Consider the following 15,264-nt stretch of genomic DNA (forward strand, 5'->3'; position numbering starts at 1 on the left):
TGTTTACTCATGTCATTCCCATTGTTTTGATCGCTGCATTCACTACATATGTTTACAAATAGTATGATCAAGGTTATGATGGCATATCACTTCAGAAATTATCTTTGTTATCGTTTTACCTGCTCGGGACGAGCAGAACTAAGCTTGGGGATGCTTGATACGTCTCCGACGTATCGATAATTTCTTATGTTCTATGCCATATTATTGATGATACCTACATGTTTTATGCACACTTTATGTCATATTCGTGCATTTTCCGGAACTAACCTATTAACAAGATGCCGAAGTGCCGGTTCTCGTTTTCTGCTGTTTTTGGTTTCAGAAATCCTAGTAACGAAATATTCTCGGAATTGGACGAAACAAAGACCCAGGGGCCTATTTTTCGACGGAGCTTCCAGAAGACCGAAGAATATACGAAGTGGGGCCACGAGGTGGCGACACCACGTGGCGGTGCGGCCTAGGGGGGCCCGCGCCGCCCTATGGTGTGGCCCCCTCGTCTGGCCCCCGACTCCGCCCTTCCGCCTACTTAAAGCCTCCGTCGCGAAACCCCTGATGCGAAAAACCACGATACGGAAAACCTATGCGAGACGCCGCCGCCGCCGATCCCATCTCGGGGGATTCTGGAGATCTCCTCCGGCACCCTGCCGGAGAGGGGATTCATCTCCCGGAGGACTCTACACCGCCATGGTCGCCTCCGGAGTGATGAGTGAGTAGTTCACCCCTGGACTATGGGTCCATAGCGGTAGCTAGATGGTTGTCTTCTCCTCATTGTGCTTCATTGTTGGATCTTGTGAGCTGCCTAACATGATCAAGATCATCTATCTGTAATTCTATATGTTGTGTTTGTCGGGATCGATGGATAGAGAATACCATGTCATGTTAATTATCAAGTTATTACATATGTGTTGTTTATGATCTTGCATGCTCTCCGTTTCTAGTAGAGGCTCTGCCAAGTTTTTACTTTTAACTCCAAGAGGGAGTATTTATGCTCGATAGTGGGTTCATGCCCGCATTGACACCTGGGGAGTGACAGAAACCCCTAAGGTTGTGTTGTGCTTGTTGCCACTAGGGATAAAACATTGGCGCTATGTCCGAGGATGTAGTTGTTGATTACATTACGCACCATACTTAATGCAATTGTCTCGTTGTTTAGCAACTTAATACTGGAAGGGGTTCGGACGATAACCTGAAGGTGGACTTTTTAGGCATAGATGCGGTTGGATGGCGGTCTATGTACTTTGTCGTAATGCCCAATTAAATCTCACTATACTTATCATGTCATGTATGTGCATTGTTATGCCCTCTCTATTTGTCAATTGCCCGACCGTAATTTGTTCACCCAACATGCTTTTATCTTATGGGAGAGACACCTCTAGTGAACTGTGGACCCCGGTCCATTCTTTAATACTGAAATACAAATCTGCTTGCAATACTTGTTTTACTATTTTCTCCGCAAACAATCATCTTCCACACAATACGGTTAATCCTTTGTTACAGCAAGCCGGTGAGATTGACAACCTCACTGTTTCGTTGGGGCAAAGTACTTTGGTTGTGTTGTGCAGGTTCCACGTTGGCGCCGGAATCTCCGGTGTTGCGCCGCACTACATCCCGCCGCCATCAACCTTCAACATGCTTCTTGGCTCCTCCTGGTTCGATAAACCTTGGTTTCTTTCTGAGGGAAAACTTGCTGCTGTGCGCATCATACCTTCCTCTTGGGGTTGCCCAACGAACGTGTGAAATACACGCCATCAGCTCGTCAAAGAATTACCCTTCGCCGCGCCCAGCTCCCGTTGAGAGCCGATATTGCAGACAAATGTCAACGGCTCAACGAGAAGAAGGCGGCTTTAGACGCCAAAACTGACACTTCTACCCATAGGGTCGAACTCGAGACCTTGCGCAAGGAACCGGAGGACCTTGAAAAGAGGGTCAGGGAGACCAAACAACTTATCCAAGACAAGGAAACCCTCATTGCTCGCTCTGAAGAGGAAGCAAAAGGCCTCACAGCCGATCTGAAGACCGATCTGGCTGAAATTCGCGCCCTGAGCAGTCAGCTGGTGATGGGGAGAGACGAGGACGACGAGGCTGAGATCGCCGAGGTGGATCGAATCCGTGCCGATGCTCTTCATGCCCTTAACGCTTTTCTTCAGTAGGGCCTCTTTGTGTAAACTGATGCATGTTTTGCTGAACTTGTTTCGCTGAACTTGTCTAAAGTCGATGGCCGTGCATCGGCTTTTTTAACATTCTGAAGTCAATGTCTGTGCATCGGCTCTGGTTGTATGTACCGATTCTCTTTTTTTTTAATGGCCGATTTCTCTATCGGCCCCCAATATTTCTCCGCACATGTATCGGTGTCGCGCATGTTCCTCTGACTAGGTGCCCCCCGAGCCGATTCTGCCAGGTATCTGCTGATATCGGCTCTGTGGTTAGCCAAGGTACCGCATGTGAACGTCGGCTCTGTTAGGACCAGTGCTGACTTCTTCCAGCCCATCAGCCGGCGTAAACCCATTTGCCATTAGATCAACGTTGGACCCGGGCAGAACGCATGGTGAGGATAATTTTGGCCGATTTCCGGAATCGGCCTCCATGTTGGTTGATCAATGAAGGTTTGGCAATGTTTCTTCATAGATTTGTGGGAATTGTCGGAGCCGATCGCGTGGAACGGCTTCTTCTTTATCCTCGTTATGAGACAGCTGCCCTTGTTCTATGGCCATTTGGACTTGCTGACGCCACACCCTGCAGTCGTTGGTGGCGTGGTGAACGTGTTATGCCACTTGCAGTATGGCTTTCCGTTCAACTCCTGAGCCGTGGGGATCTTGTGGCCTTCGGGTACCTTTAGCTGCTTCTCCTTGAGTAAGAGGTCGAAAATCTGCTCAGCTTTGGTCACGTCGAAGTCAAACCCTTTTGGAGGACCCTGTGGCTTAACCCATTTACATGACACGGGGCTTGCCCCCCGAGTCCATTCAGCCACTGCTACCTCTTGATCTCCCGCAGCACCTTCATCTTCGTCTGCCTCAACCAGGACCACCGCACGCTTGAACTTGTCCTGGTAAACATCTGGGTGGCGTTGTTCATATGTCGACAGCCTCGCACCATGTGCGCCGGTGAAGGGTAGTCCGCTTGGGAGGCCACGTCCTTGATTGATGATGAGAGACCCACCACCGCCAACTCGATCGCTTCTTTTTCACTTACATGAACCGAATAGCATCGGTTCCTAACGGTCCTGAAGCACTCGGATGTATTCGACACTTGTTTCCCAGCGCTTCGTCGTACTTGTGCTAGATCGGCAATGCCAGCCTCGGAAGCTTCTGAGTGATACTGCACGTGGAATTGTTCTTCCAACTGCTTCCAAGTCCGGATGGAGTTTGGTCGCAGCGATGTGTACCACCCGAAAGCCGATCCTGTGAGGGACTGTGCGAAGAACCTCACACGTAGCTCGTCTGACGCTGAGATCGTGCCCAGCTGTGCCAAATATCGGCTCACATGCTCGATGGAGCTGGAACCATCGGATCCATTAAATTTGGTGAAATTGGGGAGCCGATATTTGGGTGGTAGTGGGATCAATTCGTACTCATTGGGGTACGGCTTGGAATAGCCGATTGTCCTCCTTTTCGGCATCATGCCGAACTGATCTTTCAGGATTGTACAAATCTGATCCGCGGTGATGGCTGCAGGCGTCGAACTCTGAAGATTCGCCGGGGTGGCATACTTAGCCAGCCATGCTTGCTTTTCCAGCTCTGAGCCAACTGCAGGAGCTGAGCTCTGGAGGTTTGTCGGAGTGGCATACTTAGCTAGCCACGCCTGCTTCTCAAGATCTGTTCCCGACGTTCCTCCTGCTGTTCCAGAAGTCCCTGCTGTTGCAGCCTGGTTCGAGAGTCCCCAGTTACTGCAGTCTGGCACGTATGCGCACGTGTATCCGTGGGGGATCTCCTTGGGCGCCTCATGCAAGAATTGGTAGTCACTAGGGTCACCACCGATCTTGTAGACGACGTATGCCGATGAATTCGGCACTTCTGGTACTGCCAACGCAAACGACAGCGGTGGACGGGACTGGAGTGGCATCTCTCCTTGGTAAGTCCCCAGAGCTGGTCCCGACGGAGAGTACTGATGGCTCATGATCTCCTGGATCACCCGAAGAGCGATGCGCTCCAAAGTGTTCACCAGGCTCTCAGAATGGCGGTGTAGCGAGTGAGCCACCATGAAGTTGATCTCCTGACGCAGCGACCTGGTGCGTTCTTCTGACGGGGTGGACAGGTCCACTCCATCGAGCGCGCCTTCGGTGAGAACCCTTTTCACCCGATGCCATGTGAGCGGGTTCTCGTGAAAAGAGCCGATGAGGTCGGCTTCGAGGACCGCTTTGATCTCGTCATGCTTCTTCTTGAGCTCCTCAGTCAGATCCTCGTACTTGACCGGAGTGCTTTCCGCCATCTCAGATGTAGATGGCGATGTGGTTGATGTCGAAGATCGTCCCACCGGGCGTGCCAGAATGTGTTGCGGTCAGAAACCCACCGGCGGGCAGCGACGGGCAACACCGTAGAGCCGGGAATCTCCCAGGACTGCGGCTGGCCCTGGTCCCTCCGAGCAACGGCCCGCAAAGCCTTCGGCACGCACGTCCGATGCTAATGCAAGGGCGTGCCACCTGACCTATACCTGGTCAGGAAGGTGTTGGAGAATGCCTCGCTTAGTTTCCTCGCATGGCATACACGTAAACATTAAATACGAGCCTCGATCGGCTCTCAGGTTGTCCTGTGAATCGGCTCAAAGAGCCGATCCACCCATGATGCGTACGAGGTGTACGATCAGATGGTGGTCCTGCTTGATCAAAGCAAAGCTAAAACGACCTACTACGATTTGGGGTTTTCACCGCATAATCGGAACGTCCTACTCGTGATTGGGCCTCGCGGCCGCATACGGTGATCGTAAGCCGATCCTAGATAGGGCCTAAAACCCAACACAAGGTTGATCCCCGGAACATCCTGTCTAGGGTTAGCAAACTACACCCTACGCGCCGCTGGATCCTCCAACCCTTTGTAAGGCCTAACCATGCAGATATTAAACTAATCCTTGAAGAACAAGGAGCAATCATAACGGATCGGATCTACTAAACAATGATCAAGCGGGGTGCCTCCCTCACACCCAAGATAGGTGTAAGGGCGGCTAGATGCCTAAGGGTTGCACGACGATAGCATATGACACGAAGAACAATGCTAACCCTAAAACATCTATGATAACTACGTTGCTCGCCATCAAAAAGGCTTCAGTACGAGCAACGCATGGACGACGAGTAAACGTGTGCTGCCTAGATCGCAAGCAGCATGGTGCTTACCCGGAAGAAACCCTCGAGACGGGGGAGTTGGCGATGCGCCGAGATTGGTTTGTGGTGAACGTTGGTTGTTGTTTATTTCATAAACCCTAGATACATATTTATAGTCCGGGGGACTTTCTAATTCAGGCGTGCACCTAACCGTGCACGGGTTAAACTCTAACTTCTAAACGATACGTATCCTACTATGTTACAGATACACGGGCAAACTAGCCCAAACTTGGTATACAAGGCCGATTCATGTATTCCTTCTATGTATATTCTTCAAAACCATCTTCAATCGCGGCCCACCTCTGATCCGGTCAAATTCTGGTGATAACAATCGGGAGGTGTTTACAAACGCCGTGGGTTATCTTATAATCTGATAAACCCTAGCAGGCGGCTTACAAGATGTATATATAGGCGGTGCCAACGATCCGTACCGGGCCTCGCTCCGCTCGTCAGAAGTTAGCCTCCCTTTAGTAAATGAATTTGGATCACAATACGACAGTCATATATGTTGGAGAAATGTCCGACAAGTTGGTGACTCAGATTGGGAATTTCTCCTCCGGAATAAGGAGAGATATACTCAAGGCCCATCAGTATTACGATGTCACCCAATCGTTTAGCCAGACATTGTGTAATATAAATTACAAGGACATTAGAATACAACACGAAAAAGAGAATGAAACTGGGTCTAGGTTAGCGGTATAGTGATCACGAGTTGAATTACAAGGATACTAAAGTCTCTCATCGGGTATTCATGATACCCTGAATAAATGGGATAGATACTATAAGATATCACAAAAGGTTTACTCAATCACGAGCAGGAGGTATACGTAGTTGAGTGCGGATTTATAGCCACCCGGTGGTAATGCCCCCCCTTTGGTTGCCGTCCGATGAAATGTTGGAGATTCGGTCTGCCTTGCCAGTTGTCCATCGCAGTGCGGGTAAAGATCGATAGATCGCATTTCAAAACTGAGTTATCCCCTAATTATCAGTTGATACGACAGAAAAACGACAAAGAGGTGCAGCGAGAAAGCCGGCTTGCTGACCCTCTTCGTCAGGCCATGCACATGCCCCTTATACAGTTACTAGATTTAAATGTGCGCCTTGGCGCACGACCCCGTAAAGTTTGTGTTAATTTTCATTTTGTAAACATCGATAGAAATTAAGCAATTAATGAAAATGAATAATTATATGTTTAATTCTTCTTGATAGAGGGAAAATTTATCAGTAGATGAAGAGAAGCGAAATAACATAACATATCATGTGGATTAAACACAACGGTAAATTAGAAAAATGCACTGCATATAAATGTCAAAAGTAGAAAAATATTGTACACAAATATGAAAACATTGTTATGAAATAACGATAGTTAAACATAGGGAAACATCAAAGAGTTTGCTTGGCAGCTTGAAAATGAGTGAGAACAGAAACTATGCAAAAAAAATAGCTTGATACGAATAATATAATTTTACTCCCAAATTAATTAGTCTTCTTCAACAACATGTTACGCGTACATAGGGCATGTGTCTTGGTGGAACGATCCCATAAAATTCACACCAATGTGATGCGTGTACATAGGGCATGTGTCTTGGGGCACGATCCCGTAAAATTCACACCAATGTAAAGTTTGTATAACGTTTGATAAAAGTTAGGTGATAAGATGAAAATACGATTTGTAGATTTTACAGAACAGAGACAGTAGGAAAAATTAGGATAAAACCCATAAAATCATAAATAGAGTAGCACACGCTTATGTACAATCAGGAAAATAGAGAAATATCCTTAGGCTCACAGACCCAGTAATCAAACATTAAATAAAAAACTATCTGATGGGTGAAACACTACGTAAATGGTCTAACATGTCTTACTACAGGGTGTTGATTGTATACAATAATCAATAGCCTATACAATGTTTGCTCGATGGATAGCCAGGCTTCTCCAATAGATTAATGTATATGACATACCAATAGAGGAAGGTCGCCGTCACTTCATACTTCGCGGGTATAGTGTTGTACAATGAATCTGGAAGCTGCCATGATCAAGACCCTGGATGGAATCTCAACAACAACCATGGCTTAAACCTGGTAAGAAAGGACGGGGTATCATATTAGCCAAGGCAAATCATTTTTTTGATTGATCCATCAGTCGGTACGTATTTTAATTTCCGAAAGAGTCAGGTGGGAAAAGAAAGAATATATCTCACAAAGTATATGTAAGGGAACATAATAATATACATGCAAGCCATTGATCATTTTATATTTCTGTCAACCTCTATTTTCTGGAAAATTTCACCCAAATTTTCGAAAGGTATGCAGTTTTCAACCAGTTCATTGGTGTGTGCATTCTTTTGATCTTCTTGACATGAATTTTCACCATCGAGCAAGTGAAAAAAACATAGTTAATCTTTCTCTGGGAAACATTGTCTGATATCTCACATTCAAATTTCCACAAACAATTGTGTCATCTCGGACTGTGAGTAAAAAAATAGTTAGAATGGTTATAGAAACACCATGTGAAAACCATGTCCATGGAGGCATACCTCTTATCCAAACATATATCAAATCACCACTTCATAACATAGACATTCAGAAAATAGCAACGTCCCTACTTCCAAGACTAAGTAACAAGTGTCCATCCAAAGTTGTAAAGAAGTTTACTGTTTATAAAAGAACTATATTTTGTACAGATCAATAAACTGGCCGCTATTTCAATGTGTCCAACCAAATTTCACAAATAAATATTACATGAAAAACCTGGAACATGGTCTACAATTTTTATTCAGGGTGTGCCTCGAAATTATGCGTGTAGAAATACAAGACTTAATTCTAAACTCACCGCACCAAACAGCCCAAGGAAAACCTTAATAGAAGATGTTTGAACGTCAACACTGGCTAACACTTCTGAACCTTAACTCTCAATGTTGGCATGCACCCGTACTAATTTTCCAATTTGCTACTGTAAACTGAACAACATATCTGTCTTTTCATATATAGAAACTACAAAACAAACAACACCTGCAGAATTATTTTAGGGAGTTCCAACTCTGATTTTTCTCTTGATTGGATATAGGGACAGAGAAGAAACAAAACATAGCTTAGCAAACCCAGCTAATTAACCATTTTTATCCCATAGTAAATCCATCTATTGACCATATGCTTTGATTCTACCGAGAACCAGAAACAGCAAGGGAATTCTAAGATAACATACCTTATGCCAAGATGGAGGCCGTCAACCTGTACTCCAGCAGCAGCGGTGACCCAACGACAGCGGAAACGTACTTCAGCATAAGCAGCGACCCACATGAAATGCTCCTGAAATGAACATGGGTTTGTCTAGCATCATTTAATTTTTACAAGTGAGAGAGCTCTTGATTGTACATGTCCCCACTTCCACATTTCTAGGCAACTGAGGTGCGTCAGGTACTGGAAAAAATCCCACGTGATTAGACCCTTGCTATTTGCACGGACGTTTGCATCAACTAAACAGAGTGGATGAGATTAAATAGCAAGGTTATATAACAACAGAAATAGAGAGAAGTAATCCTTCAACAGCCACAAGTAAAACGATCAGCTGGTCATGGGAGTTACTCAGTGAACATTCCATCAGTGTAATCCACCGAAACAATCAAAGAGAAATGATAAAAAAAATTGAGATGCTCCAAAACAGACCTCATTTGGCGGCATGGACTACGAAACAACGGATAATCAGAAACAATGATTTTCCGTGGCCACCTGCATCCTCGGATGATAGCTCCATGAGCTAGACATTCCACCGATTAGTCACTCGCTCCCAGCAACATATATATTGATATCATTTGTTCCAAGAATTAATCTCTCTAGAGCCATTTTTTTATTCATGAGCAATAATAAAGCACATAATCGACTTCGGTTGTAGACCACAACAAATTCTAGATCACATAGATTTACAACGTGAAAATTATTGTGTAGATTTACAATGATCTGGGATTTGTATTATTCTAGATCCCATGACATGATCCATAAATTTATTTAAAGTCATTTTGACTTATTAAAGATGATGCCCTCGCATTTGCGAGGGCCACTAAGCTAGTTTCTCAAAATAACATATGTATTCTATTACAGATGCCCTCATCAAGCTATCGTTAATCTAATTTAGCTAGAATACTTTTATTCAAATTTTTAACCCAAATCATGTTTTTACTCAGAGAATTAGACAATACACAGTAACTGAGATAATTACACGGCCAGGATCCTATACAGGTCCACAAATCGTACAACATCACACTTAATTCAGTAGGAGTATATAAATTGCTTTGCAGAAACGTTAGGGAATGGATTAGAGAAAATTAAAAACATGAGATGAATTGGGTGTGATCTTGGGTACTGACCACTCCTCAGCTCCTCCTTGTCGTTCATTACAGTATGTGATGTCCCTTGGTTTACAGCCAGCCACGTAGGCTAAGGACTCCCTCGACACAGTCGGCGGAATTGGGGTTCTTGTCGGCGTACTCGCCGACCTGGTACAACACACTGACAATCTTTTTGCTGCCTATAGATGTCTGCAAAACTAAAGACATAAATCATAACAGGGCATCGTTCAGAGCTCCATCTACCAACTGTATTACTTCAGCAAACGGAATTTGTGATGAAATCACGAAAGTCAGACTGGATCCGCCATCATATTTCACAGGAAAAATTTACATTCAAAATACAGGCCATACGCATAAACCCTTAGTCTATTAATGATGAGCTCTTGACCAAATTGCCAAAATGATTATTTAATGGAGAACAGAACTCCAAAACAAGAAATAAAATTTAAGAGGGAAAATACAATTACTTTCCATGTTTAATGAGTCGCTCCTATGCTACAATGTTGAGACTTTCCCTCAAGGCATTATTTTCCAAGCCTAGCAACATAGTTTGTTGAGTAAGAACTCCATTTCAGCAGACATACGTATCACTTCAGACTGCATTATTCAGATATGTATATAATATAACAGAAATCAATAGCTATAATTGCCATGAGAATATGTAATAGTTCCTTGCAAAAAAGAATCACGTGCTAGTTAGACTTTACTCCACGACTTCTCAATATTCTGGCCTTCATGATTAACAAGGGAAAAAGCTAAATGCCTAATGTCATAATTTGAGAAACACATATTATCAGCTAGTATATTTTCCATAACCGAATTTACTTAGTAAGTAAGTAAACAAGCAAATAATCATAGGACTGCTAGATGTCATAGAAATTTCATAGCACAGAAGCATCATAATTATTCTTAACTTGTTCCACGGGGAGTGGCGATCTGATCTTCAAATTGCACGTTGACATGGACAACCAAACCCAGCAGAACACCATGGCACTTCATGAATTTTAGCCAACCTTAGCTCTTTGCACCCTCAAGAGATAATAACACACCGAGATGAATGCCAACTGCTAAGTTGAGGAGAGAGGAAGAGAGATGGAGCGGTCAACTGCTAAAGAAGCCTCTCATTTGGTTTCCACTCCGTGTTCCTTTGTCCGTACATCAATTGAAGGCAAAGAAAACCACAAACAGCAGCCAGTGGCAAACACAAGTGCTCTCGGAATGTAGTGTCTGAACAATAATAGCATGTGCAAATATTTCATAGAGTAGAGGACAGTAAAGGGGCCAGATGTTGGCAACATGCTGTTGTAAGGAGTTGAAAAAGATGGCCAGAAAAATAGAGCAAAAATAACTTGACCAGTGAACAATTGTCAGATAACATAGCAAGGTAAATAGATGCATTAGTATGAATCTGAACTGAAATACATGCTTCAAAACGTAAACTGCAGCCGCATCTTCATGGTTCTTGATCATGTGCCGGACACATTCCATTTTCGTCTTAACCAGTGTGACCAAGGTAATATGCTTTCCTGAACCACAACATTCAATTGTCATCTGAACCGGTTGGTAGATCAATATAGCTTCCTGCAAAAAAAAAAAAGTAGATCAATATAGCCAAGGCAACGGGCAGTAGATGCATGATGATTCGTCAATGTTTCTTGGTGCCAAGAAAATGGAAGCCCACAATTACCTAACCCTTGACAGCAGAGAATTTTTTTATTAAACGCTAACTACATACATGGGATTTGGCCATCCAGTTATTGTTCACGCAGATACATTTTAAAAGTTATTAAGTCACCTTTCGAATCCTCCTCCAAATATATAGAGAGGAACCTCGATCTTTGTTGACGGCACTCCTCCCGTAGGAGCAGCGGCTGGCACTCGGTGCTCCTCCATCGGTGCTCCTCGAGGTGATGGCAACGGCACGCTCCTCCCGATCATCTCCTCCTGACAGAGCAGCGGTTGGCGCTCCTCCCTACCCTCCACTTGTCACCAAATTGCACTGGCGTCTTCTTATCTCTGGGCTGTTACATGGCGAGGCACCAACATAAAACCACAACTTGGAGGAGAAGCGCCAGCTACATGTAAAAATATAGTTACCTCAGTTTATGCCTAATCCATACTGATGCATCACATAAGCAGAACCCAGACGGAAAATATAAGTAATGGAGATGGAAAAGATAGGAGAGCTAACCTGTGCGTCACACATGCATAACCGATATTAATTTCAGAACCTATAAATTGATAAAAGGGAAAATAATTAGTATAAGCGAAAAGCTAACTCTTCAGAAAATCCAAATTCATTCACGCCCCAAACAACTACCTGTATTATCAAAGTTTTTCTGGTCTGGCACCACAAACATGAGAGTAAAAGGGAATCTGTTAGACTTTGCTTTTTTTTTCCAACCCTTACCTCGCTGAATTTGAATGAGGATTAACATCTATAGGAAAAGTAAGGCACACAAATAATGGAGCGACCTCAGAATGGAGGTCTAGCATAGTTGACCGGCCTTTGTTTAGAGATGATCTCCATTATGAGGTCTCGGAAGTCACTCCGCTCGTTCATCATTTCGGCGCTCGCATAATCCAACACCAAAATTAGTAGTAAGCGGTGTCCAAGCCGAAGTTTTAAGACACTCTCCACTGCACCTAGTAGCTTTTAGCCAAAATTCGTAAAATTTGTGAGAAAATGTCAGCACAAATACCTGGATCTTTCTCGAACCCAAGAATCTCTTCATCTGTGCTCAATCAAGAGATCAAAACAGGGAAGAATCTGCTTCATTTTTTGTCGAACATCTTGTTGGCATGGATAAGTACATCTGCCCAAACAAACGAAACTTATGGACTAAATCGAGAGATAGAGACAGAGGGAGAGAGATAAATCATAAGGAAGATTTAGGGACTATAGGTACATGCGTTCCTTGACTTCCTTCCATGTCAGTTAAAGTGTGGTGGCGGCCCCCTCTGTTCTGGTCGCTATTACAGTTGAGCGCCGAGTGAGGGACAGGGGACACGGAGAACAACCGGGTGGAGAAGGGAGGGGCTGGAATCTGCTTACCCTCGCTCATCGCAGTCGTCGGGTAGGAGAAGGCGAGGCAGCACAGCGCCGCGACATGCTGCTCCAGTTGAAGACAGAGCGCAGTAGCAACAACTGAAGCAGCGGCTCGTCCCCAACCTGTTACGCACGGTGACGAATCTGCTTGTCTCTTTGACCAGCGAGAGGAGAACGGCATGAGTGGCGGCCCTGCTCCATCTTGAGATAGTTGATGTTGAGGAGAAGAGATGGCCCCGGCAGCGTTAATCCGAACCAAAGCGACTTGACGCTAGGTGGGAGGTCGGCCGCGACGAGGTCGCCCGCGCCGCCGGTCGCCCGCGCCGCCCGTCACCGGCGCAGGAGGGGATTGGGAGAGGAGGCGCAGGAGGGGGAGGTGGCGGCGGGGAGGCGGAGGACGACGCCGCTGCTCCCGCATGCTCGTGCCGCGGCGGCGGACGGCGGCGCTGCCATGCGCGAGGCGAGGGAAGGGGCGGCGCGACGGGAGGAGAAGGGGCGGCGCGATGGGTGGAGAAGGGGAGAGGCGGCGCGGGGTGGCGGCGGGAGGCAGGTGCGCGAGGGAGAGGAGGAGGAGGGTTGCGTGCTCTCTCCCCGACGACGCCGGGCCGGGCGGGCTTCACATGACCCATGGATAAAAAACGGGTTCGCGCGAGGGCCTCGTTCTGGACTACCAGTAAAAAAAAATGGACGGATGAGATCCACCACCAAACAAGATCCAACGGCTACGAGCCTCAAATCGCTGTGAGGCCCCCTATGGGGGGCATCATATACAACGTTAGATACCTACAAAAAAGGCATGCATGGCGCCCTACTGTGCTGGGCATGCATGCGCGCTGCTGAGCTAGGCATGCATGGCTCGACAATGAGCTATACAATTGATCTGTTACAAGCTAGCTTATACTGTACATGCATATGTACTAGGACTTGTAATGCCGACTTGTGTGATGCAATAACTTGGACGTACACGCGCAAATGATTTTTTAAATGATCGAGCACACACTGACCCATGCCGGTGTTGGATAGTGCTTAATCCTAACATCAGCAAGCAAGGTTTGCCATTCATCGAACAAGGTCGTCACAACCTCAACAGGAATGCCGTCAGCGAACAATGTTGTCACGGCCTCACACACGAGAAATGTGGGTGGTCACGACGGACAAGCGGCAAGGTCGGCGAAGGAGCCAAGGAGGTCGACTTCCGCTACCGCGCTAAGATGATCATCGCTGCCGCAGCCACGCTTACCAGCCACGTACAGCGCCGGGAGAGCAGACAGCCCCACTACGTCGATGTCGCGCGCATGCTGTGGCAGGCATCGTCGTTGCCGCCCGTGGGATTCCTGGAAATAAAATGTCCCCGACGATGTAACATGGCTCGTGGGCGCCGCGGATATGCTGCAGCGACAGCCTCGACTGCATGGACAAGCGGCGCCGTTCGTGGCGCCGCACGAGATGGCGGCGAGGCGGCGGTGTGGGGAGGATGAGAAGGCGAGGTCGGTGTGTGGGGGCACTGGTGCACACTCAAGAGGTCGCGACCTCTGCTCCGTCCGCACCGCCGTGCGCCGCATGGCCGGCTTCATAAAGACCTGATCAATCGACTGAATATCGCCGCCGCGCCGCGCGCTAGATTCCGTCGCAATCATGCATGGCAGTTTTGTAGAGGATTAGCGAATAGAACAGCAGAATAGGCGGTGCCAAACACGGTATCTACAGGTGCCAACTCTAAGAGCGAACACCACGACGTTGTGTCATTCGATTTGGTGCGGGCCATGATCAACTAGCACCTACAGCCTTCCGACTCACCATGACCTGATCTGGCCTTCTTCAGTTCCCAAAAAGAGTTAGCTGTTGTGAGGAACTCAGTTGCATCATTGCATGCGCACACGAGTTAGAATTAGAAGTGAGAGATAAAATAGTCTGCCCCAAGCAGAGCATGCAATAGGCTCAGGTAGTATCCCATGTAATCTTAATTTCCTACATGCATAATGATGGTATGCATGCCTTATTCTCTCTCCACTTGATACTATCGCTCCAGAACACATGCATGGCGCAAGCGTGGATATTGTCAGATCAACTTTGACTAAGCTGTCCATCCCTGGACAACCTGCCACTCTCCGACCCTTTCCCGCATGTGTCGGCATTAACACTGCCATAGGCTACCGTCCAGGCAGATGTTTTGCAGGTAGTGTAGCTAATTACAGCTTATGAGGTGATATTTTATTTGCATCGAGATCGAGTTTATATGGTAGATCCGACGGCAGCTAGGTGGGGGGTATTGCCACCGGGGGCACCAACATATTTTGCATACGTAGTTATTGATCCTAGTTATTGATCTGAAATAATTTCAGAATCATGTGAGTGATTGGGCCTATCATGGTCACACATTGAATTTTTCTGTTCTTTTATACTACTTGATGCATTTTTTATAAACATGGTGTATGGTTGAGTGAATGTTCGGAATAGTTCCAATGGCATCGAAATAGTTTCGGTGAAGTATCAGTCATTTTGTTGTTATCGGAATAGTTCTGGAGGTACACTGTAATTTATGCGACACTTAATATGTGA

General features: G+C 46.1%; 1 long non-coding RNA gene across 1 annotated transcript; it reads right to left on the reverse strand.

Moving 5' to 3' along the window:
* Nucleotides 1-11,659: 11,659 nt before the first annotated feature.
* LOC124677449 lies at nucleotides 11,660-12,009 on the reverse strand. The gene is made up of 3 exons (XR_006994063.1): nucleotides 11,977-12,009; nucleotides 11,848-11,887; nucleotides 11,660-11,731 (listed from the first exon to the last, which is right to left on the reverse strand). It is a non-coding gene; the product is annotated as an uncharacterized LOC124677449 (long non-coding RNA).
* Nucleotides 12,010-15,264: the final 3,255 nt, after the last annotated feature.

Source organism: Lolium rigidum, chromosome 7, assembly GCF_022539505.1.
Source record: "Lolium rigidum isolate FL_2022 chromosome 7, APGP_CSIRO_Lrig_0.1, whole genome shotgun sequence".
Lineage (NCBI taxonomy): Eukaryota > Viridiplantae > Streptophyta > Magnoliopsida > Poales > Poaceae > Lolium > Lolium rigidum.